General features: G+C 44.5%; 1 long non-coding RNA gene across 2 annotated transcripts in view; it reads right to left on the bottom strand.

Moving 5' to 3' along the window:
- LOC138795128 (uncharacterized) overlaps positions 1–26,838 on the bottom strand; it is a 118,677-nt gene that overhangs the window by 80,789 nt on the left and 11,050 nt on the right. The window lies entirely within an intron of this gene.

The following is a 26,838-nucleotide window of genomic DNA, read 5'->3' on the forward strand; positions in this document are numbered from 1 at the left end:
ACGAACCTTCCGCATTACATTGCTGATGTCTTCCTGGTCCGTGGAGAAGGAGGAGACAGCCCGGGTACCGCCTGGAATTTCCGGGATTGAGCCTAGGTAATAGGCTGAATCTCGGAATTCCAGGTTCGATTTCCCGAGGTTCAATCAACTTTAGTGATCAGCTGGGAGAGAGCAGGGACCTGGCTTGCTCTAAGTGGCCACCACAGGGATTCCGCAGTGTAACATGGTGCCCATTGACCTAACAAGTGTTAAAGTGAATCTGTCTCCCCAATGGCGGGTGGTTAACTACCGACACTGTTGCACAAACTACAACAAACTGATGCCTGTGATCCTTAATATGCGCTGCCTGTGTCTAATATTCACAAACATCCCTATTTTATGGGCTGTATAAGTGTCAGGGAGGCACGGCACGGAGTCTGCCGTGCCGTGTATTGGATCCTCGCCCTCTTACATATTGGTAGGCAGGGCCCGGCCTACTGCTGTATAAAGTTTTAAAATAAAATCTGAATCTTTTATGTACAAACAAAATAACTTTGTGTAAATTTTTAATTTGACTGCATATACAGAAGTGAAAGCCTCCCTTCTTACATAGAGTATCCTAATGTGAAGGTTTTGTTTGAAAGGGTAGGTCAGCAAAACATTTTTTTCTTTTAAATGAACTGGTGCCAGAAAGTGACAGAGATTTGTAATTTACTTCTATTTAAACACAATATTAAGTCTTCAGGTACTTATCAGCTGCTGTATGTCCTGCAGAAATTGGTGTATTATTTCAAGTCTGTAGAGCAGGGGAGGTTTTCTATAAGGATTTGCTGCTGCTCTGGACAGTTCCCGACATGGACAGAGGTGGCAGCAGAGAGCACTGTGTCAGACTGGAGAGAATACACTACTTCCTGCAGGACATACGGCAGCTGATAAGTACTGGAAGACTGGAGATTTTTATATAGAAGTAAATTACAAATGTCTGGTGCTTTCTGGAATCAGTTAATTTGAAAGAAGAAATGTTTTGCCGACTATTTAATTGCACACATAGTCAAACACCATGCAAAGGCTTATGACTGAGGGTACTGAGTTTTTCTTTGGAAATTGTATGCATGCCCATGTCTCCATTCAGGCTCTATATATTATAAGTGGTTTTCCAGAATTATTATTTTTTTTCTGAAAAACTGCACTCTCATCTATGAAACCCTGGGTACACGTGAATCAGAATCATACAGAATCGTACAGAATCATAGCAAATCCCCATAGAAAACCTCTCCTGCGCTGGACAGTTCCTGACATGGACAGAGGTGGCAGCAGAGAGCATTGTGTCAGACTGGGAAGAATACTCCATTTCCTGCAGGACATACAGCGGCTGATAAGTACTGGAAGACTGGAGATTTTTTTTTTAAACAGAAATAAATTACAAATCTCTGGCACTTTCTGTCACCAGTTGCACTGTGGAGCAGAGCTATATATCTTAAGGCCCTTTAACATGGGGCGATTATCGGTAACAAGTGTTCCTAGAAACGCTCATTTAGCGCTCATAATCGGTCCTTGTAAAAGTGATCAGATGACAAGCAGGAAAACGTCTGCTCATTGGCTGATAGGATGGTAAAATTTATTGTGTTACCAGGAGACGTGCGTCCGTTACCAACGCATGTTAATGGCCGCACGAACGATACAGCTATACATGCGCAATTGATCCTGCTTCATAAAGGCCCCGAAAACAAAAATCGATATCGATCAGCACTGTTGCATCTGTGGACGGCTGAAGATCCTCATGAAATTCAGACCAGACTTTTATACTCCTACTTTAAGATTTAGAGCAGATCTTTATATCTTACACTACGAAGCAGATCTTTATATCTTACACTACGAAGCAGATCTTTAAATCCTTACACTAAGGAGCAGATCTTTATATCTTATACTTCTATGGAGCAGATCTTTATATCTTAGGGTATGTTTATACTGAGTAAATCAGGCAGAATTCTGCGGCGGAGAGTTCCCGCCTGCGCTCCACCGCTGCCGCCGCTTTCCGCTCGAAGAGCTGACATGTCTGAGGCAGACGGGATTCCACAATGGAGAGTGCCGCCGCGGAATTCCGCCTGATTTACTCAGTGTGAACATACCCTTACACTAAGGAGCAGATCTTTATAACTTACACTAAGGGTGGTATTAAACTGAACAATTATCATTCGAAAAATCGTTAAATCGTTCGGATTTGAACAATAATCGTTTAGTGTAATAGCCGACAACAATTAAAGTTTATTAGAATTTGGACCTATTTTTATCGATGATCGTTTGCAAATCGTTTGCATGTAATAAGACGTTGTTCAGTCGTTCGCAGTAGCGGTGAGCGCAGTAGTGATGACAGGATGACCACAAGAACGATCATAAGTAACAATCATTGTTCCATGTAATTGGGTGAACGATTTCAGGTCGATTGCCATAGCGGTCATTTGTGTTCGTTTATCATTAATCAATTGCTTCATTAAAAAATTGCTTCATGTAATAGTACATTAAGGAGCAGATCTTTATATCTTACACTATGGAGCAGATCTTTATATCTTACACTATGGAGCAGATCTTTATATCTTACACTATGGAGCAGATCTTTATATCTTATACTACAAAGCAGATCTTTATATCTTACAGTATAAAGCAGATCTTCATACCTTACACTAAGGAGCAGATCTTTATATCTGACACTAAGGGTACTATTACACGGAACGATAATCGGCCAAATCGGAACGATTCGGCCGATTATCGATCTATGTAATAAATACAACGCTCAGCCGATGACAACGATCATCGGCTGATCGTTGATATAGGTTTAGACCTATTTTCGTCGGGCGCCGACCGGGCACCGCTATGTGTAATAGCGGTGCACGGCCGGCGACTGACAATATACATTACCTATCCACGTTCCAGGGCTGCTGCTGCGGTCTTCTTCTCCCCGGGTCCTGTGCGTTCTAGCTTCAGAGTGGCTTGTCAGCTGAAAGGCCGCCCGGCCAATCACAGGCCACGGCGATCCCGGCCTGTGATTGGCTAAGCGGCCTGTCAGCTGACAGGCCACTCTGAAGCTAGAACGCACAGGACCAATGCAGAAGAAGACCGCAGCAGCAGCCCTGGAACGTGGATAGGTATTGTATATAGTTAAGCAAGGGCTGAAAGGACATCGGTAACAATATCCCTGCAGCCCTTCTTTAACAATTATCGGGCCGTGTAATAGGTCCAGTAAATGAGCGACGATCTACCAGATCGCTGCTCGTTTACAGGTATTATCGGGCCCCCATCGGCCCGTGTAATACCACCCTAAGGAGCAGATCTTTATATCTTTTACTACGAAGCAGATCTTTATATCTTACACTACAAAGCAGATCTTTATATCTTACAGTAGGAAGCAGATCTTTATATCTTACACTACGAATCAGATCTTTATATTTTACACTACGAAGCAGATCTTTATGTCTTACACTACGAATCAGATCTTTATATCTTATACTATGGAGCAGATCTTTATATCTTATACTATGGAGCAGATCTTTATATCTTACACTACGAAGCAGATCTTTATATCTTATACTATGGAGCAGATCTTTATATCTTACACTACGAAGCAGATCTTTATGTCTTAAACTACGAAGCAGATCTTTATATCTTATACTATGGAGCAGATCTTTATATCTTATACTATGGAGCAGATCTTTATATCTTATACTATGGAGCAGAACTTTATATCTTATACTATGGAGCAGATCTTTATATCTTATACTATGGAGCAGATCTTTATATCTTATACTATGGAGCAGATCTTTATATAATCTTACACTACGAAGCGGATCTTTATAGCTCCTCTTCCCCCCCTACATTCTTACAGTGCATCTTTACGGTGAAGAAGTCTTTTGTCAGGCATGTGGACAGCTGCCATGAAAGGTCGGGTGCAGCTTTTTTGTTTTAAGATGAATCTCGATACTAATGATTTTTCTAACTTTCCAGTTGTAAAGCAAAGCAGTCTGGGTGTGAGGTCTGCCCTAATGCCACTGAACTTGCTGCACTTTGCCATGCCATTGTTATGTAGATAGGTCATTTGTATGGGAAATGTGTCTCCATCCCAGAGACCATTTGTAACTTGGAGATGCTGGGAGATCTTTACTTTTTCTCCCCTTATTCTCTGAGAATTGTAATGCAGAGACTTCAGCATTAGTATTACACTTATGATATCCTCAAAGACAAACTGGTGTCGGATTAAAAGAACCTTCTACGTGTCCGGTCCATATCCTTTCCTACAAGTTGTTGTGCTACTAGACTATGGGCTGTTGTGGTAACGATATTGAACTTGGTTTGGCATGTCAGTGATAGAACGAGCTGTGCCGAAGCTATACAGGATACAGAGGTAGCAGTCACACCTGGAGCCTAAAGAGACCCAAACCCTTCCCACATTGAAAAGAGGAGGGCCCCATAAATTAGTTGTTACTTTCTTCCCTTCATTCAATCCACTCCTGTCATTTAAAGGGATTGTTCACCAATTTTTTTTTTCTTTCATATCAACTGGTGCCAGAAAGTGCTAGAGATTTGTAATTTACTTTTATTTAAAAATCTTTAGTCTTCCAGTACTTATCAGCTGCTGTGTGTCCTGCAGGAAGGGGTTTATTCTCTCCAGTCTGACACAGTGCTCTCTGCTGCCACTTCTGACTATGTTAGGAACTGTCCAAAGCAGTAGCAAATAATCATAGAAAATCTCTCCTGCTCTACAGACTGGAAAGAATACACCTATTCCTGCAGGACATACAGCAGCTGATAAGTACTGGAAGACTTGAGAATTTTAAATAGAAGTAAATTACAAATCTCTGGCACTTTCTGGCACCAGTTGATTTTAAAGATTTTTTTTTTTTTTAGCGGACAACCCCTTTACGGAAAACAGCAAAAATTACCAGCAGAACCGAAGTAGAATCTATGCAGGGATTGAATGAACATATTGTTGGAGACTCTCCATGCTTTCCCTAAGTATTGTGGTCCCAGTCTGCTTTCCTGTGATTCCTTCCTGTGGTTCCTGACCATGGTTCCTGCCTGTGTTTCCTGCCTGTCGTGCTGCTGACCTGTCTACATAGTCTCCCGCTGCACCTCGCCCACCTCCGCTAGCATGCCAAACCAGGGGAAGCGACCTGGGGGTCACATGCTCCAGCAAGCCCCCGTGTGAAGACCAGCGGCCCCTTAGCCTCCGCTCCCTGGTGCGTCTTAGGGCCCTATTCCACCGGATGATTATCGTTCAAATTATCGTTAAATCGTTCAAATCTAAACGATAATCGTTCGGTTGAAATGCAGTTATCGATTAACGACCAAACGAGAAATCGTTGATCGCTTTATAAGACCTGGACCTATTTTTATCGTTGCTCGTTCGCAAAACGTTCACAAATCGTTCGCATTGAATAAGACGTCGTTCGGTCGTTCGCAGTAGATGTGAACGCAATAGCGACGAAATAGCGGAGAAACAACGATCGCAAATACAATCATAATTAACGATTTTCGTTCCATGGAAATGAGTTAACGTTTTCAGGTCTTTCGCAATAGCGGTCGTTTGAGATCGTTAATCGTTAACAATTATGCAAACGATAATCGTCCGGTGGAATAGGGCCCTAAGACCTAGACCCATTTTCATTGTTGCTCGTTCGCCAAACGTTCGCAAATCGTTCGCATTGAATAAGATGTCTTTCGGTCGTTCACAGTAGATACGAATGCAATAGCGAAGAAATAGCGAAGAAAAAACGATCGAAAATACGATCATAAGTAACGATTATCGTTCCATGGAAATGAGTGAACGTTTTCAGGTCTTTCGCAATATTGGTCGTCTAAGATCGTTAATCGTTAACGATTATGCGAACGATAATCGCCCGGTGGAATAGGGCCCTTACAGCATGGTTAGTGGCGGTCCAGTGGATCCACAACTCCAGTTGTTACAGACATAGTGATGCTCTAAGGGTCCTATTAGACAAAGCGATATTTAACGATTAACAATAAACGCTCTCCATATTACACTGTACAATAGTCGTTACTACAATCGTTTACTCCCCCGATCCCAACAAAAGAGCGAACGATGTGGAATTACACCGAACGATTAGCGAACGACTAACGATGATTTTTGGTGTCAGCGCGAAATCATCGATCACCGACACATGAACGATTGCTCCTTGGTCATTGGATCATTCGAAATAGTTACATGAAACGATTATCGTTAAAATTCGAACAATATAACGTTTTTTGCACGATAATCGTCCCGTTTATTCGGGCCCTATGTCTAATCTAACATGTTCTTTGAAACAGGTTATATAGACCAGACAATCAGTCCATCAACGTCTAATTCCCTAAATAGTAACCCGTATTATGAAGCAGCCGCGCCGTATCGGTGCCGGTGTCCCATAAATGACATTTCACATGACAATAACATATTAAGCTTCGGCTATACCATCACTTATGTAGATCTGGAAACAACTGGAATAGACACTATCTATCCCCTGGACATAAAGCCCACCTGTCCCTAACAATATCGGCCAGCCTGACCCTGCCAGCTAGGATAGCCTTATAGAATTATAGGCGTATGATTGTAATGAGCCAGACCCATAATGCACCGAGATAAAAAATAGGATATTATTATGAAACTATATTAGAGATGATGAGTAGACCTTCAATCCGTATCCCATCTGCATCCTGAGTATCTTCCGCCACAAAGCGCTTGTCTCTTATATCTTTATAAAATTACCGCTCCCTGTTACGTACAGACTCTATCTGTCAGCTGCTAATAGGTTTTAGGAACAGTAGAGCGTAATACTTATCAACTAACAAGCATTGTGGCTGAGTCAGCCCAGAACAGCCCCCGGCCATGTTTCTGGACATACGGCTGATCAGGTTCGCCATGAATCAGATCTACATGATGTCACCCTCATCACAGGAGATAAGGTTGCACAATGCAAACCCCTTAGGGAGGCTCAGTTAGGAGAAATCCTCATACCGTCCATTCATGTTCGCCCTTCCTTAAAGGGACACGATATATTAATGTTTTATTATCTGTGTAGAGCAGATGTAATCCCCAGTGCTGTATACAGAATCCCTCCATTCACTTTCTGCCCCATTGGGGGCCACAATCCTACCTCATAGGTATATATATATTTAATTGGCCTATCAGTACTCCATGAGGTCTTTTGTCCAATTCATCTTCAAACCAATGACCACAGTGCTACAAGGAGTCACTGGTACTCAATAGGCCATCATAATAAGTTGATGGTATTGGAATTTACTGTAGTATATTACTAGTTTTAGAGATAAAGGGACCTCGAGAACACTTGGCTTTGGCTGAACCCAAACAGTGCATTTGGTTACCGGTGGCTGAAGAAGTCGGATGCAGCCTTAGGGAGTCCTGGAAATATGGATACAACCTATGGCCAATTATTTGGGACAAGCGCTGAGCTCGGCAATGTAATTACGTGTTCTGAATAAGGATGAGCCCATGCAGGGAATCCTTCCAAAATGATAAGGCAGTTGGAATCCAACATACCCAATACTTCCAACATTATCTGTAGAGGGATCGTTGGGGGGGGGGGCCCATACACATTAGATCATTGTCCGGCGCAGACTTCATTGGTGGGTCTGGCTGACACATATGTAATGGTGCCCATACATGACGGGATCACCTGTCTTAAATGTAAAGCCAACTGTTTAGGTCGTATGATGTTATCCTGACTGTCTACCGACAAATCATGTCGGCAGAGAGATCGGTTGGGCCTGTTGGATTTCTACTGTCCGAACCTGCTGTTGTGGCAGAGATAAGTTGCTGCCAGAGAAGTCTGACTGTGGTTACCCTCCCCATAGAGAACGCATGAACGGTCACCCATGCCGAATGTTCACATGTATGGGAGTAGGGGAGGAGGTCGGGAGAGAGGTTGAACAAATGTTGAGCTATTGAAAGTGTACAGGCCGTATTACATGACCCAATGACTAGTGTAAGCGATTGAGCCTATTAAAGGGCTTGATAAATATTTATATTGTTAGTCATGTCCGTGCAGCCCCTGCCTAATAAGCTTTATACTTTACTTCTCCACGCTCCCTGTATCCTCTAGCATCTGCCCACTCCACTTAGCCGCACTTGCATTTCTCAGCTGGTCTCTGAAGTGACAGCCAATCACTGGCCGAGATGGAACAGCACCGTGGCCACTGATTGGCTGAGCGGGCTGTCACTTCAGAGACCGGCTCATGAGTGCGAGCGCGGCTGAGGGGAGTGGGCAGAGGCTTTAAGGGAGCCCTGTCACCCCGGCTGCCAGGGTGAAGCCCACTCGACCCCCCAGTGGAGCCCCTTATATTTATCCCCCTCTCGAAGTCCCGGTCCCAGACCCCAATGACTGCTTCAGTCATTCTCTATGGGCGTCAGACTCATCTCTGGTGAGCGCGAGCACGGCTTCCGACGGGGATTTCTTGACGGCAGGATGGGGTCTGGGTCTTCAAGAGGGCGATAAGTATAAGGGGCTCCACCGGGGGTCAAGCGGGCTTCACCCCGGCAGCCGGGGTGACAGGTCCCCTTTAAGGACATTGGGGGAGCCTGTGTAGGTAAGAATAAAGTTGATTAATTTCTTTTCATATCCCTCAGCCGTCAGTCGGGAATCGATATTATAAGTAGTGATGCACTGCCGGAGGGCGATGATTTTTAACCTACAGTAGCTTAAACGAAATGATCAACCGATAATCGATTCTTCAATTCTTGCTGATCCTTGTATTTATTACACGGAATGAAAATCTGCCGAATCGGCCTTATAATTATGGCTCTTTATAATAGGGTCTTTAGGCCACCTTCATATATGTGACAGAAGAAGGTGTCGTAAGAGTAAACTCACTAATAATCATTGTGTAGTTCCTGGGATAACTTGTGGGACACCATCCCAGTTTTATTTCAGGAACCCATGACATAACATGATGACTGGAATTAGCTCAGCCAGTGTTGGACTGGCCCACCGGAGGACCGGAGAAACCCCCAGTGGGCCCTCAGCTTTAGAACCTGCTCAAACCCTGACTGACATGTTGTTTTAACTGGTTCTTTATTGGTGGGCCCCCAGGATCATTTCCTCTGGTGGGCCCCAGATACCCCAGTCCGACACTGAGCTCAGCCAAGCATCCATGTGTTCTCGTTGGGCGATGTGAAACAAGCCTCTGTGAGACACCCCTGGTGGCAGCATGTCCTCTGTGAAAACAAGGAATCGGCATGTGGAAACCCAACACAGCCGATCCTACTTCCACCTGACATCTGCCGTCTGAGTTGGGACCCTTCCATACACATTTGATGGTACGCTGGTGACATCACATGGTAGGGACATCTTTAATTTGGTTAACGGAAACAGTACGGATTAATCAAGACACACAGGGCGAGATTTTTGAAACATGGAGGGAGATTTATCAAACATGGTGTAAAGTGAAACTGGCTTAGTTGCCCCTAGCAACCAATCAGATTCCACCTTTCATTTTGAAAGTAGTCTGTGAGGAAAGAAAAAAGGAATCTGATTGGTTGCTAGGGGCAACTAAGCCAGTTTCATTTTACACCATGTTTGATTAATCTCCCCCACAGTTTACAGTAAAAAAAAAAAAAAAAACGCTTAAACAATATGGCTGCCAAGAGAAGCCCCCTTTGGTGTAATGGAGTCCGTTAGTTCTACAATGAATGGACCCGATGTCGCACATGAGGTTAGAATATATGGGACTATTACAGAAACATTAACAGCCAAAAGTTTACTTCTTGCTTGTAGTTCCCCTTTAAGAGCCTGTTTGCTGCTTTACAAGAGGTGATAAATGAATAAAGCCGGGATCTGCATGGTCACACAATGGGAATTTGAGTGGGGAGGGACATGTCTATCACCAGGCAATAAACTTAGACCTGCAGCTTTATTACAACATACATATAAAATAACTCAAAAGAATGATCATACAATCCGGCTGTAATGACGGTCACAACCTACAATGAATTCGCTTTTCACCCATATAAAGTCGGCGCTTTGAAGAAGTATCAGATTTACAGTGACATGATTAAAAGGTGTCAGGGCCATTGTCCCGCACTTCTTAAAAGGTTCCGTCTTTTGCTGTGGGTTGCGGATTGTCATTCGAGACGACTGAAATGCTTCTCTAGTAATTAATCACGTTTTCATGCAAGATTTAGAAAGTTGTGTTTAGCGGCCGGAGGAATCAATGAACAGGAAGAAAACCATTGAAAGGGAATCAGGTTGTGTGCTGCGAAAAGTGAAGGAGATGTATAAATCTGAAATACAATTCACTTTATTGAACAATGCCATCTCGCCCCTTATAGTGGGGTCTATAGGAACACTCCGTCACATCATGGCCTTCTGGGTAGAATTAAATGGACCAGCTTATGAACCATATCACTGGTCTTCTATTAGAGAGGAGAAAATCAAACAATTTAGAACTTATTTGGAACAAACTGAGTACAGAAGCAGGGACTCCTATCAAAGGTAGGTGTCCCTGCTCCTGTACACTGAGCAGAGGGGCAAACACTGGACGCCTTGCTGCTTAGTTTACATTTGTTGAATTGATAAATGTTTTAGGCTGTCCGGCAGTAAGCAGCGTTGTATTCAGACCGCCCGATATTTAGGAGCAAGTGAGTACTGACCTGTTAGGTCAGCGCTCACTTGCTTCTCGTTACATGCACAGACATCGAGCGGGGAGGAGTGGGGGCAATGTGGAGCAGCAGAATGAGCTGCTTGGATGAGCTTTAGATCGTCCGGGTGGCCCATTGAAGACAGTGATGGTCTGCTGCCACCACTATTATTACACGCAACATATATCAAGGGGGGAGGAGCAGGGGCTGCATGGAGAATCCGGTTGGCCCATAGGATCCGTGTAGTCCATAGGAGAGAGGTGCGGTCTACTGCTGCCAATCCTATTACATGTCGCTATCGTTATCGGGGTTTTAGGTCATGTTTTAAATCAATGATCAGCTGACATCGTGCATTTTGGCTGATTGTTGATTCAAAACATGACCTATTACACAAAACGATTATCGTCCGGAACGGGCGGAAATTGGCCAAGTACTGCCGATAATTGCTTCATGTAATAGTAACCTTAGGGCCCTATTCCACCGGACGATTATCGTTTGCATAATCGTTAACGATTAACGATCTCAAACGACCACTATTGCGAAAGACCTGAAAACGTTCACTCATTTCCTTGGAACGATAATCGTTACTTATGATCGTATTTGCGATAGTTTTTTCTTTGCTATTGCGTTCGTATCTACTGCGAATGACCGAACGACGTCTTATTCAATGCGAAAGATTTGCGAACGTTTTGCGAACGAGCAACGATAAAAATAGGTCCAGGTCTTATCAACGATTTCTCGTTCTGTCGTTAATCTTTAACTGCATTTTAACCGAACGATTATCGTTTAGATTCAATGATTTAACGATAAACTTGAACGACAATCCTCCGGTGGAATAGGGCCCTTACTCACATCCACTGAGTCTGCAAACATAAAGTGATCAGCTGTAAAGTGTGGGAAAACCCAGCAATAAGCCATAAGTTCATTGCATATGGCAGTGCCACCATGGGAGGACTGCAACTTTCACAGTGCCCACTGACATCAATGGCGGAGGAGGGAGGGATCAATACATGCATGCTAGTTGTCTCTGTGATTGTTTAAAACTGGGATGGGGAACCTTTGGCCCTCCAGCTGTTGCAAAACTACAATTCCCATCATGCCCAGACAGCTAAAGCTAAAGCTTTAGCTGTCCAGGCATGATGGGAATTGTAGTTTCGCAGCAACTGGTAAGCCAAGGTTCCTTACCCCTGGTTTAAAAGGATAAGTCAGGATGGGTCCTCTAGAATGAGAAACACTTTTTGCAATAACTCTTCACTCTAATGGTGTGTTTACACAGAGAGATTTATCTAACAGATTTTTAAAGCCAAAGCCAGGAATGGACTATAAACAGGGAACAGGTCATGAAGGAAAGATTGAGATCTCTCCTCTTTCCGAATCCATTTCTGGCTTTGGCTTCCGAAATCTGTCAGATAAATTTCTCTGTGTAAACGCACCATTTGGGCTTTATTACACGGAACGATTATCATTTGAAAAATCGTTAGATCGTTTGGATTTGAACAATAATCGTTTAGTGTAATAGCAGACAACGATTAAACGACCAACGAGAAATTGTTGGTCGTTTGATAGAATTTGGACCTATGTTAATCGTTGATTGTGGAATAAGATATCGTTTAGTCGTTTGCACTAGCGACGAACGCAGTAGCGACGGCAAGGCAACCGCAAGAATGATCATAAGTTACGATCATCATTCCGTGTAATTGGGTGAACAATTTCAGGTTGTTCGCCATAGTGGTTGTTTGAGAGTTTATCGTTAACTGTGATTGTTGAAAAATCGCTTTCAGATGGTCCTGAATAACCCCCACCCCCAAACACTCTCATCAACTTAGAATGAACTAATACTTTAAATGGAAATGAGCTTTCTAAACTAGGCAACCCCTTTAAGAGGACCACCCTTTACATATACCAGATTTTTCTATAATAAGATGTTCAATACCCTTAGGGTCCTATTCCACGGGCCGATGGGGGCCCGATCAATAATGTAAAAGAGCGCCGATCTGCTAGATCGGCGCTCGTTTACTGGGCCTATTCGACGGCCTGATAATCGTTTAGCGAGGGCTGCAGGGTCATCGTTACTGATGTCCTTGCAGCCCTTGTTTAAACACTATATTTTACCTAAACATGTTGCAGGCCTTCTTCCTGGCCAGTGATTGGCTAAGCGGTCTATCAGCTAAGACAGGCTGCACCAAAGCTGATGCTACCCGTGGGACCGGGAGGAAGAAGGAGCGCAGGAGAAGACCTGCAACATGTTTAGGTAATGTATGTTGCTTATGGAATCGTCGTTCGCCCAACGTGCATCGCTATTCCATGATTTTAGGTATGAACCTAAATGAACGATCAGCCGATGATACGATCATCGGCTGATCGTTCTCTCTATTCCACGGAGCAATAGTCGGCCGAATTGGGCCGATTCGGAAAATTATTGTTCCGTGTAATAGTACCCTTACTGTCCAGAGCAGCAGCAAATCCCCATAGAAAATCTCTCCAGCTCTGGACAGTTCCTGACATGGACAGAGGTGGCAGCAGAGAGCTCCGTGTCAGACTGGAAAGAATACACCACTTCCTGCAGGACATACAGCAGCTGATAAGTACTGGAAGGCTACCTATTTTCTTAAATAGAAGTCATTTCCAAATTCAGGTACCAGTTGATTTTTAAAAAATGTTAAAAATTTCCTCCGAAGGACCCCCTTAATGTATCCCTGTAAGCCTTCTGTTTCATACAGATATTGTTTTCTCTCACACTCCATATGACAATGACGGAAAAAAAAAATTGGAATGCACTAGAAGCCCTGCAGCATATGGCACCCATCAGAGGGCACGGCGGCACATGGGGTCCCTGCAGCTTTGTAGTTTGTGCACCTTGTTAAGCCCCCCGCACAAAGTGGCCCCAATGCCATCAGGTCATTCCGATCCAGTGAACAGCTGACAAGGTGAAATAATTTTACATAGATTTGGATATTATTCCCATCCGCTATTGAAATGTCCCCATTGTGAGGAGCGCTCCTGCCGCTTGTGGCGACCACCGTGTGATTCCAATAGGAACTTTCTCTTGTTTTCCCTCCAAATCTGGGCATTTGTGTTCTTCACCCCGGAGTTCACCCAAGTATTTAGGGCACATTGCTACATTATCAACAGAACGCTGCCAGTAAATGGTGTGAATTAATATGCTAATCAGACACATGCCACGTTCCGGGCCCCGGCAGCTCATTACCATGACTGTGGTGCAGATGCTGCAACCGATACATTGTGTTACAAATTCCAATAAAGCAGCGAAAGAAAGCGCTGAACTTCTCGTTACATAACACGTGAGGCGAAGACCCCCAGAAAGGGAAACTTCTGGAAACTCTTCTGGATTTATTCCGAGAATCTCATCCCTCGCTGTAAGAATTATAATTGTAATTATAATTACCATTAAAAAAAAAATAATCGTAGTAAATCTGCCATCGGGAATGTAACAGAATGACCCCCCTTACAGTGCAAACCCCATATTTTGTTCGTCGGTGACACCGTCTTTCCTCGCGCAGCAGAGGACTCCTCCTCCCCATCTGCACAGTCTTCTGGGTATGAAAAGTTGAGAAGTTTCTTCAGAAGCTCTTTGCCTTGGTTTCTATAGTCATGAATATTAATTAGGTCAACTCGAAAGGGTCTTTTATCCAAAGTAAACTATTCGCTATCCTTGCTATTTATTCAACCTATCTTGTAAAGGTTTGGCTTATGGTGTAAAATGAATGCACCGCACCTATGAGCCGTAATATTAAAACTATCTGTTTAATACTGTGTAGGTTCCCCTCATACCACCAAAACAGCTCTGACCTGTTAAAGGGGAATTCCACTCAAACATAACTTGTAATATGTTGCTGCCCACGGTGAGACTAACAGTTCCTTCAATACGTGTTATTTTCTATTCAGTCTCCTTCTCCCAGTTCTGAGCTGCTGCTTTCTGCTGAAGACACAAAAATGTCTCTCTGTCTCCTCCCCCCTCCCTCCCTTCTGAGACTGCTGATGTAAACAAGTCCCTGGCAGGCTTTATCTGTAACATTGGAGCTTCTTTGTAATGCTGGGAGGGTTGATCACAGTGAGTTTATCAGCAACTTGACCCACTTCTCCAGCCACCGGGAATCACATGCCAAGCATTTGGGTTTGGAGAACGTTGCCTAATGCGAACAGTTCAGAAAGTTAGCTCAACACTATTTATAATAGAAAGCTAAGAACAAGAATTAAGCCATGTTCACACAACCAGTGGCATAGCTACCATAGAGGCAGGGTAGTCAGTTGCTATGGGGCCCGTGCAGGAGGGGGGCCCAGGGAAAAGGTAAGAGTGTGTGTCCTTCTGCTTAACCCCTTATGTACAGTGCAGTGCAGTGGAGAAGTGACTCAATGTTTACTTACACGCTGCAGTACAAAGAAAGGGTTAACAAGCAGAAGACAGAGATCTCTGCTTCACTGCTCTAATAACGTCTGACCTTTGTTCTTCAGCTGCAAGGTGCAGAGGTCAGGGGTTATCAGTGGATGAGCAGTAAAGCAGATATCTCTTTGTCTTCTAAACTATGCAGTACATATGGGATTGAGCAGAAGGTAGTCCGCTGCTGCACCTATGTATTTAACCATAAGGGCTCCTAATGGGCCCTTATAGGTAAAAACAGTGGACTGTGATAGCAAAAAGCCATTGTCTCTCTGCTCTGCCAGTCACTCTTGTGGCTGCAGCCAGGAACATCACAGAGCATACACTCTGGCCGGGATCCCTAGCGGCACCGCGAGAAACTGAATAGTGGCCGCAGAAAATCCTGTCAGTGCACACTATGGAGCGAGCGGCTCTGGACGCACGCTCCATAGTGTACAGTAGGGAGTTCTGATGAGGGCGTGCATGGATGCGCCCACATCAGAACTCAGCGGTGCAAAAGATACTACAGTACCGGTCGGGATGATCTTTTTTGAGACGAGCCATTCCGTGACTCGGTCGGGACACAGAAAGGCCAGTCTCATACAGTGTGTTAACATGGCCTTAAAGTGACTCTGTACCCACAATCTGACCCCCCAAACCACTTGTACCTTCAGATAGCTGCTTTTAATCCAAGATCTGTACTGGGGTCCATTCGGCAGGTGATGCAGTTATTGTCCTAAAAAACTACTTTTAAACTTGCAGCCCGTGCCAAACGGGAGTATCTGTGCCCAAACTTTGCACCACCCCTCTGTCCCACCTCCCCACCCTCTTTATCATTAGGAATGCCACTGGAACATTTTCTTCATGCTGAACATTGCACAGGTGATTAACGATCTGGCCCATGTGCGTGCTGCCACAGGTGGGGAATAGGAGATAATCTGCCTGGAGCATTCCTAATGATGAGGAGGGTTGGGAGGAGGGATGGAGGGGTGGTGCAAAGTTTGGGCACAGATACTCCCGTAGGGCACAGGGCTGCAAGTTTAAAAGTTGTTTTTTAGGACAATAACTGCATCACCTGCCGAACGGACCCCAGGACAGATCTTGGATTAAAAGCAGCTATCCGAAGGTACAAGCGGTTTGGGGGGGTCAGATTGTGGGTACAGAGTCGCTTTAAGGTGCACAATCTGAGGGTAATTGAATGGAAGATCAGAAGCAACATGAAAAAAGTATTTTAGTTAAAGAGTAGAAGATAGTTGGAATAAACTTCCGGCAGATGTGTTTGGTAGATCACAAAATTATTATGGTGCACAAAAAAAGAACGACCAGCTGCACCTGTATATGTGCACTGAGGCCTAAAGGGTAATATATGCAGGAATCAACACAACTTTCTACTGAAGAAACTTTAAAGGGGTACTTTTTCTTTTTCTTTTTTCGATCAACTGGTTTCAGAAAGTTATATAGATTTATAATTTACTTTATATATATATATATATATATATATATACACACAGTATATATATATATATATATATATATATATATATATAAATATATATATATATATATATATATATATATCTTCAATCTTCCAGTACTTATCAGCTGCTGTGTGCCCCCTGCAGGAAGTGGTGCATTCTCTCCAATCTGACACAGTGCTCTCTGCTGCCACCTCTGTCCATGTCAAGAACTGTGCAGAGCAGAAGAGGTTTTCTATGGTGATTTAATGACATGGACAGAGGTGGCAGCAGAAAGCACTGTGTCAGACTGGAAAGAATACACCACTTCCTGCAGGACATACAGCAGCTGATAAGTACTGGAAGACTAGAGATTTTAAATAGAAGTAAATTACAAATGTATAACGTTCTGAAACCAGTTGATTTGTAAGAAAAAAAGGCTTTTGCCAGAGTACCCCTTTAAGAAGCAGAGTGATACGTCTGTGTGCACAGTCATTCAGGCCAAAACATTTTAGTGAGAATTTATAGTAAGGAATGATCTGCTCTATTTTCTCTGTAATAGCAGAAATTACCGCCACTAACTTTATTTCACCTTTCTTTTTCTTTTTTTTTCCACCTAAAAGACTCTAATTTTCCGTTGCTATAATAGCTACACAGGGAATATCAGAGAGCCAGAGGGAGAAATCACACCATGTAATGGAGCATGCCCGAATTCCTATGTATCATGCACAGAGCCGCATCACTGGATTGGCACAGCTGATGACTGAACAATTTCGCAGCGATGCTCTGATCTGAAATTGAATTATAATTTAACTGGTCCATGAAAAGCTTCACAATTAAAGGGGTTGTCCATAGAAGAAGCCGAATTATAATGAACTATTAAGGCATGCTGAGCCCAGGGTCCCCCTCTATTAGCTGGGGAGTTCCAGGATTCATTGGAATTAATCAACGCCTATTGCAATGACCGATTGCTGATTGTACCTTCTGCAGACGCAGCATGAAGAGTAATGACCATGCCTAGTGCGCTGGAATAATGAGTACTGCAGGTAATGACCCCGACCTAAGGGTGTTCTTACACACATTACTACCGGCCACGGCTGCCTTGTCATCCGGAATTACAGAGACCTGGATTTGCAGCTTTTAGGCTATGTTCACACAACATAAGATGATCGGATGATCCAGATGATCTTTGGCGCAGCAGAGTCGCTCACTCCATAGTGTGCACTGACATGGTTTTCTGTGGCCGCTATTCACTGAATAGCTGCCACAGAAAACTGACATGTCAGTTGTTTGCAGCGCCCCTGGGGATCTGTGTATACTATGTGTATACACTCCGGCCGGGATCCCATAGAGGCAAGATAATGTATATTTTCGTAATTATCACGGCCGTTGTACAATGGTTGTGGTTTAACAAAAATATATGTTGTGTGAACAATGCCTTAGGCTAGGGCCAAACAGCGATTCCCAGTCTCCCAACCATGGACCATTCTGTTGCGCAGCCTGGTGGTGGAACTCCATCATTCATTCAAGTGTCCACCGTGTCCACCTACAATCACAAAAAAGCAACCTGAAATTGGACTAGCCACTTTAAGGGTATGTTCACAATACGGAATCGGCAAGGAATTTCAAGCAGAGTTCATGTCGCTTGAAATTCTGCCTGTCCCATCAATTCAATGGGATTTCTTGAGCACAAAACGCCATCCAAATGTTGGAGTCTGTGGTGTGAACTCCACTTGAAATTCCTTGTTAGAGATGTCCATGCAGCCCTTGCCCAAACACCTGATACCTTACCACTAGAGATGAGCGAACCGGGTTCGGGTTCGAGTCCATCCGAACCCGAACGATCGGCATTTGATTAGTGGCGGCTGCTGAACTTACCACTCCCTGCTCCCGATCTACTCTCCTGTGCTCCACAGCTTCCTGGTCCGCTCAGCCAATCACAGACCAGGACCAGGAAGCTGCGAAGCACTAGAGAAAAGACCAGGAGCGGGAAGCTGCGGAGCACCGGAGAGAAGACAAGGAGCAGGAAGCTGCGGAGCACCGGAGAGAGGAGCAGGAGCGGGAAGAGGTAAGGTATCAGCCGTTTGAGCAATCGTCATCCATCGGTCGCTACATGTAATAGAGATGCGCAGTCGGCACCTGATGATTTAAGGTCCATACCAAAATCAACGATCAACCGATGATCCTTGTCATCAGCTGATCGTTGTCTCTATTAAACATAGACATAATCGCCCGAATCGGCCCGATTTGGCAGATTATTGCTCCGTGTAATAGGGCCCTAAGGCTGGGGCTGCACAGAAAGATCCAGTAACCACTCTTTCATGGTCATGCAACTGCATCACTGTTTCACGCAACGTGACCCCATTCACTTGAATGAATGATGGAGTTGAGCGACCAGGAAGTGCAACATGGTGGTTCCTAGTCTAATGACTGGGAATGGTCATGTGGCCCTCACCTAAAACAGTGGTAAGTCTAAGTGCAGTCCATAATCATTGTTAAATCACGGGTGCTGGTGCAACTATTCATGGATTGGGGGATGCAGCGGGATATGCCACTGTTTAAAGCGACTCTGTACCCACAATCTGACCCCCCCAAACCACTTGTACCTTCGGATAGTTGCTTTTAATCCAAGATCTGTCCTGGGGTCCGTTCGGCAGGTGATGCAGTTATTGTACTAAAAAACAACGTTTAAACTGGCAGCCCAGTGCCCAAAGGCCATGGGTTAGATTGTGTAGGCATTAGGCTGGCACACCCTCTCTGTCCCTCCTCACCACCCTCCTCATCATTAGGAATGCTCCAGGCAGATTGTCTCCTAATTCCCACCTGTGTCCGCACGGTACATGGGCTGGATCGTTAAGGCAATGTTCAGCATGGAGAAAATGTTCCAGTGGCATTCCTAATGATGAAGAGTGGGGAGGAGGGACGGAGGGGTGGTGCAAAGTTAGGGCACAGATATTCTAAGCCCCGGCCGTTGTGCACAGGGCTGCATGTTTAAAAGTATTTTTTTAAGGACAATAACTGCATCACCTGCCGAACGGACCCCAGGACAGATCTTGGATTAAAAGCAGCTATCCGAAGGTACAAGTGGTTGGGGGGGGCAGATTGTGGGTACAGAGACACTTTAATGTGGGAGGACCAACCTGTCTACGGGTTTTGTCTGGTGTTGCAGCTTAGTACCACTAAAATGAATGGGGCTGAGCTACAACACCAGACATGACCTGTTGAGTTGTGAAGCAACTTCTAACTACCAAGTATCCTACCAGTACAAAGCCTCGATTATATTGCCATTGCCTTTCACCTGGCTGACTGGCTCATTATCCTCCTGAGTGTTAAAAAATCCCCCAGGGAGCTGTGTCTGGTATTGGGGTTTTTGCTCCCCTCTCGTCTTTTCTCTTTTTAGAGACAGCATTAGGGAGGTAGAGGAAGAGTAGGGAGAGCATACATGGAGGGCAGCTAATACAGACTGTAGATAGGGAGAATGGAGGGCAGCTAACACAAGCTGTAGAAAGGGAGAATGGAGGGCAGCTAACACAGACTGTAGATAGGGAGAAGAGCATACATGGAGGGCAGCTAACACAGACTGTAGATAGGGAGAAGAGCATACACGGAGGGCAGCTAACACAGACTGTAGATAGGGAGAAGAGCATACATGGAGGACAGCTAAAACAGACTGTGGATAAGAAGAAGAGCATACATGAAGGGGAACTAATACAAACTGTAGATAGAGAGAAGAGCATACATGGAGGGCAGCTAACACAGACTGTAGATAGGGAGAAGAGCAGATCCATGGCCATTTGCAGAGGAGACTTACATACTTACATGGGCCGTGTACAAATGTAGAAAGAGAGAGAGCAGAGCTCACAACAAACTCTAGATACTTAGACCTCACATCCAGATTATTACTGGGAAGATACAACCTCATAAGAAAAATCTAAAACTAGGAGCAGGTTGCAAACTGCTTATTCTGTAAATGAAGGAATGAAGACTGCAAACTCGGTGCAACATTTCCAGATCAAGGTATTCCCTAATGTGTAAAACTAATTTGCCAATAGCCAATACATTAACCTTGCAGGAGAAATGTGATATTAGATGTTGGCTAATCAAATCAATTGTCAATTATCCAATATGAACAGGCCAATGTCATCCTTATTAGGCATAGGCTGTATCCATGTTTTCCAAAACTCCCTAGGGCTGCAGCCAACTTCTTGCGGTATTCAAATGCCGAGCGATCCGGAACGAGGATGAAGGTAAGAGACATACCTTCCTCCTTAGCGTCTCCTGTGCAATAGGGACATATCAGTAGGTGAGATTCGTCTAACCTGCTGATACTTCCCCTTTAAACATCAAGCAGAAACCAGTTATGACACCCAGGGCCATCATGTAAAGTGGAGGTATAGCTGTGCTTGGAGGAATGGCTGCACCGGTCCATCCAATGAATTATAAGCTCAGTCGCATTCCCACTGCCTTTTTGGTTTTGGGTCCACAGTTGCATATAGACGATTTATCAGTGTATAAACTTCTTCTTAGCACTTTTTTACTGATGCAAATCAGGGTAGGGAATGTTATAGTGACTGTAACGGTGATAGTTCCCCTTTAATTCCAATCTACTGTAACATTGGAGGAAGTAAATTGTGTTGTGTGCTCCTACAGAGTATGTCCATTCCCTTCTGAAACATATAGGCTCCGATAAACCTACTATACTAGGTGTAAAATTGTCTGGCCAAAGTGGAATAATATGATCCCATTTTTATTGCTTAGGGCTGCTAGACAGAGCATGACCCCCCTCAGCTTATCCACTTTTATACATCGGAACTGGTGATTATCAAAAAATTTTCAATACTCCATGTGAATATGTGGGTGTGAAAGCAGACATAATGGTAGAATAAGTGAAGCTGCCGCACACTGAGCAGAAGATGTAGTCTGACATCCGCCGCACATAACAGCCTGTTCCACCACCACAGGTGATTACCGTAATACTGCAGCAGGTAATCCATAGTAATCCCTACACCATACTCAATAATTTACCGCCTAAGCATTAGAGGGAAATAACCTCAGGAGGCGTTTATAAATAAATACATACACGGATATGTCTGTATGTGGAGGAGGAGGAGAAGTTATGCTGCAAAGGTTGAGCTCCTAGCGAGCCAGACCTACGAGCATGAATACATTCTGTGTGATCAGGTTACCGTTCTGCTCAGCTTATTCGCTGGGTGATAGAATATAAGGGAAGAGATAAAGGCCAGCAGTGGCCGACCCGCTTATGGGATGAACTTCTTAGTTAGATACGACCACAAAATTGGCCAGAGTAAAAATGTAAGTCAGTCTTACATACATACATACATACTTACATAATTACATACATACTTACATACTTGGTGTCAGGGGTAAACGGGCCATAGAGGCAGCCTATGGGGCACACCAGGAGAGGCTCATCATTCCAAGTTAATACTGTCCTTAGTTTAATGGCAATCGAGAACTTGTACAAGGACGTGGACTTCAAAGGTAGCAAACAAGAGAGTGGAAAATATCCTGAGAGCTGGGACACCAGGACTTCCACTAAAGACTGCCAGGGTTGCAGGGGACATGACAGTGATTTATACCTGCCTGTTGTACTGGCACGTGGCAGTGGTCGTTACCCCCTGATCGCACTGCGCTGTGATCATCTCCCTTTCTCTCTCCTGCTTGTCCTCTGGCAGCTTCTCTTGCTCTGAGCTGCCCTCCAAGAAGATTGGGCTCCCTCTAGTGGCAGACATGCACCTGTCCACCTGTATTTATGAGCTCAGCCCACAGGCTCTGGAGGCTTCTGGCATGTTCTTCTGAGGGTATATGTAGTCTCTACCTTCTCAACTCTTTGCTATCAGGTACACTGTTTCTTTTTTTACCTGCCACCCAGTGCTTTGAGCCAGGTCGGTGCTCGGGAAAAGACTGACGCCGAGCGTGGGAACCAGGTGGCATTTCAAAAACAGGACTGAGCCACCGGAATTCCTTCACTGGCGCTAAGCAGCTAAGGTAAAAAAAAAAAACAGTGTACCTGATGGCATATTCGCTTTAAGGGTGCGTTCACACGTACAGGATCTGTAGCAGATTTGAAGTTGCAGATTCAAGGCAGATCCATTCTGGACCATGAAATCTGCTGCAGATTCAAATCTGCGTCATCAAATCTGCTGCAGATCCTGTAAGTGTGAATGCACCCTAAAAGTATGTATTCAATTTTTTTAAAAAAAAGTTATTGGTATAAAAGCAATTAAAAAGATCCAGGACTGTACCTATAAAAACTACAACCCTGTAAAAACATTAGACCTCCCAAGTATGTCCCATCATTATGGTACAGGGAAGGTGAGTCAGAGGACTGGGCCTTCAAAGCCTTCTACCCCCTGCGCTAATACGGTGGGGCGCAGCTCCAGTGCCAGGTGTGTACAGAGCCCAGCCGAGCTGCTGGCATAGCTGGGAGTGAAAAAGGGGTTAGGGTAAGGTGAAGGGAGGCAATTTGGGCCTAGAGCACAGGAACCAGGGCACCGTTGCTTCAGAATATAAAACCAATTTTTTTACCGAATATATTGAAAGATTTGCTTCAATTTTTTATTGATCTCTATGGACAGTCACTGCTTCCATAATATCCAAGAGAATATAGTAAAAAAAATCATATATCATATGAGGGGAGATTTATCAAACATGGTGTAAAGTGAAACTGGCTCAGTTGCCCCTAGCAACCAATCAGATTCCACTTTATTATTCCTCAAAGACTCTTTGGAAAATGAAAGGTGGAATCTGATTGGTTGCTAGGGGCAACTGAGCCAGTTTCACTTTACAACATGTAAATCTCCCCCCATATTTATGAAGCGCTGTGCAACCTTTAATAGTAAGGAAACTATAATCTGTCCTGGCCATTCATCTATATACTCTGCCTATCACTACTGTACACTTCAGCTGTTGTTATTCCTGTATGTATATACACCTTCTTCCTGGAATCAGCCTCCACATATCCATCCCTTTATCCTCACATACGCATCCCTGTGGTTTTAGCTGTAACTAATGTTTCTGTAGATGTTCGGCTGTAACGTCTCATTACTCAATGTAATTGCTATTGACTTGGAGTTTCTATTGATTATGGAGCGTCGGATATGGGGCCTCCAAAAATTCAAATGGGAAATAGCGCAATTACCTTAGGCGACCTCTCCTCCCACCTCCCTGAGCCACACTTTATGATGGGATGCGGCATCCATGGCTTGTGTGACTGCCACTGGCTTGCCTTTTCTCTGTGATTTTGTTATTTTGTTAAAGGGGTTATCCAGCGCTATATTGGTGGTGCCCACGGAGGAGTTATTTTGTTATCCAGCGCTAGAAAAACATGGCTACTTTCTTCCAGAGACAGCACCACTCTTGTCCTCAGTTTAGGTGGGGTTTAGCGTATTATCAGCAGGTTAGACTAATCTAACCCACTGATAGCGTCCTATTGTGCAGGGGTGCAGAGGATGAAGCAATGCTTCTTACCTTTATCCTTGGCGCCATTCTGGTTAGTCGTTTACTCCTTGGTCCGGTAAGACCCCCCCCCCCCCCATAACAACTCGGCGTCTCCTGCACAATAGTGGGCTATCACCGGGGTTGGATTTGTCAAACCTGCTGATAGTTCCTCTGTAAGGCTATGTTCACACTACGTAAAACTACGGCCGTAGTTCTCGCCGCAGAACTACAGCCGTAGTTTTGAGGGGTGGAATATAGCCTTATGTGCAATGGGATCCTGGCCGCAGCGTACACACATCGCATACGCTCCGGCCGGGATCCCATGCGGTGCTGGAAAAAACTGACATGTCAGTTTTCTGCAGCCGGAATTCAGTGCCGCTTGCTTCACTGTGGGCTATGGGAAGCTCTGATGCGCTTGCTTCACTGTGGGCTATGGGAAGCTCTGATGCGGGCGCACGCTTATGCGCCCGCATCAGAGCTCTGTGGCCGGACGGATCATCCGGCCGGTACTTAAGTATCGGCCGCGATGATCTGGGCACAGACCGGCCATTCCGTGACCCGCCCGGGGTCACGGAACGGCCGGTCTGTTACATAGTGTGAACATAGCCTAACTTCAAACTGCGCCTGAACTGGAGACAAGAGTCCTGTTGTCTCTGGAGAAATAGTGTCCATGTTTTTCTAACGCTGGATAACCCCTTTAAGAGATAAGTCACAAAAGTCACATGACTAGTAAGATAGGACTTGTAGCAGCGGGTCTAATGTCGCCTTGTAGCCTCGGTCTAAGGTAAACTGCACAAGTCCACTTGCCACTTTATGGTCACCTGATTCAAGTGAGTCCCTAACCTAAATGGTGTAGCACTGAGAAGCGACGACCATTGCCACAACACTAACTAAGCCCCCCGGTTCTGGGCCACACTACCTCACCGACATAGCACCGCCAAAGAGCACCACAGCAGTGGGAACGGATGACTAAGGTCCATGTGCACCCAAATAGAGGGCTGTTACCTCTGGTTGCCCTCTAGGTATGTAGTCATATAGTCAGGAAAAAGAATCCTTCTAGTGAACTCAAAAGGCCCCAACACCCACCATGATATTGGCCGACAGAGCTGAGTTGGTCATATGGCACAGGTGGAGAGAGTGCTGCTGTGTATGTATGGTAATACACAAGCCAACTCAGACCCAAAGAGTTAAACAACTACTGCAGCTTTGCTGTATCAGTATCCGATGTTACCGAGGTGTGAAGCAGATGGTGGTCGTATCCTGCTGTTCACTTATCGCACTTCGATGCATTTCTTAAAGGGGTACTCTGGAAAAATATTTGTCTTTCAAATCAGGTTTCAGAAAGTTATACAGATTTGTAATTTACTTCTATTTCAAAAATCTCCAGTCTTCCAGTACTTATCAGCTGTTGTATGTCCTGCAGGAAGTGGTGTATTCTTTCCAGTCTGGAGAGCAGGAGAGGTTTTCTATGGGGATTTGCTACTGCTTTTGACAGTTCCTGACGTGGACAGAGGTGGCAGCAGAGAGCACTGTGTCAGACTGGAGAGAATACACTACTTCCTGCAGGACATACAGCAGTTGATAAGTATCGGAACACTGCAGATTTATAAATTACAAATCTATATAACTTTCTGAGACCAGTTGATTTGAAAAAAAAGATTTTTGCCAGATTACCCCTTTAAAATATTAGAATTCATCACAAATAAACGTCTATCGTTTTATAACCCTATCCCCGGCTAGTACACATTGTGTGTGATGCTCACGTATTCTACAAGAATGTCACGCTCTCTTGAAGAGAAATGTGACTGTCACACAGATTATCCCCTGACCCCCCACCACCACACAACACCATTGCCAGGAGGCACAACATCTGCCTGCCCGGCTCCCAGGCTTTGTGCACATGTGTTATGCCCGGACATGTTTACCGCATAGAATCCTTATTCTGGGGTGAACCGGATGATTCCATTTTGATGTAAATCCATGGATGCACTAATTGCACAAAGCCCCTATAGATAGAAGAAGGGCATGGAGAACCGTTATCCCCCGTAAGAAGCCATAAGACGTACACTCTTACGGAAAGATCTGTGAAAAATGACTCGGCACTCATCGAAGATGAGAGATCTTGTTTTTGTATTACAGACATGTGTTTGCCACCTAGGGATCAATGGGGGAGTAAAACTGTTTGTTGTCAGTGAACAAAAAAAGTCTATTCTGTTCTGCTTAAGGGTACGTTCACACTTAACGGATCCGCAGCGTATTTTCTGCTGTGGATCCTGTAGGTGTGAACGCACCCTGAAGGGGTTTTCTGACATGGAAACCTATTTTTAATGAAAAAAAAAACATTCTACTATATTTCTGTGGTATCCGGGACCCGGCGTTGGAACCAGGGAGGTAAGTGATCGGCGGCCATCTATATCTACCCCTTCCTTGGCCATACAATAAAAATAACCCCAGCCCGGAGTACCTCTTTAAGCTTACTTGTCCTCATGCCTGCGTTGTGCTGCATGACCAGGCTCCCATACTTAGCCAGTTGTCATCTTCTCCTGAGTTCCAGGTAGGTCACGACCCGGCTGAAATGTCACAAGCAGGTGGGATTAAGGGCCCTATTCCACCGGATGATTATCGTTCAGATTATCATTAAATCGTTCAAATCTAAATGATAATCGTTCGGTTGAAATGCAGTTAACGATTAATGACTGAACGAGAAATCGTTGATCGCTTTATAAGACCTGGACCTATTTTTATCGCTGCTCGTTCGCAAAACGTTCGCAAATCGTTCGCATTGAATAAGACATCGTTCGGTCAGTCGCAGTGGATACGAATGCAATAGCAAAGAAAAAATGATCGTAAATATGACCATAAGTAACGATTAGCGTTCCAAGGAAATGAGTGAATGTTTTCAGGTCTTTCACAATAGCGGT

The sequence above is a fragment of the Dendropsophus ebraccatus genome, chromosome 6 (assembly GCF_027789765.1).
Source record: "Dendropsophus ebraccatus isolate aDenEbr1 chromosome 6, aDenEbr1.pat, whole genome shotgun sequence".
NCBI lineage: Eukaryota > Metazoa > Chordata > Amphibia > Anura > Hylidae > Dendropsophus > Dendropsophus ebraccatus.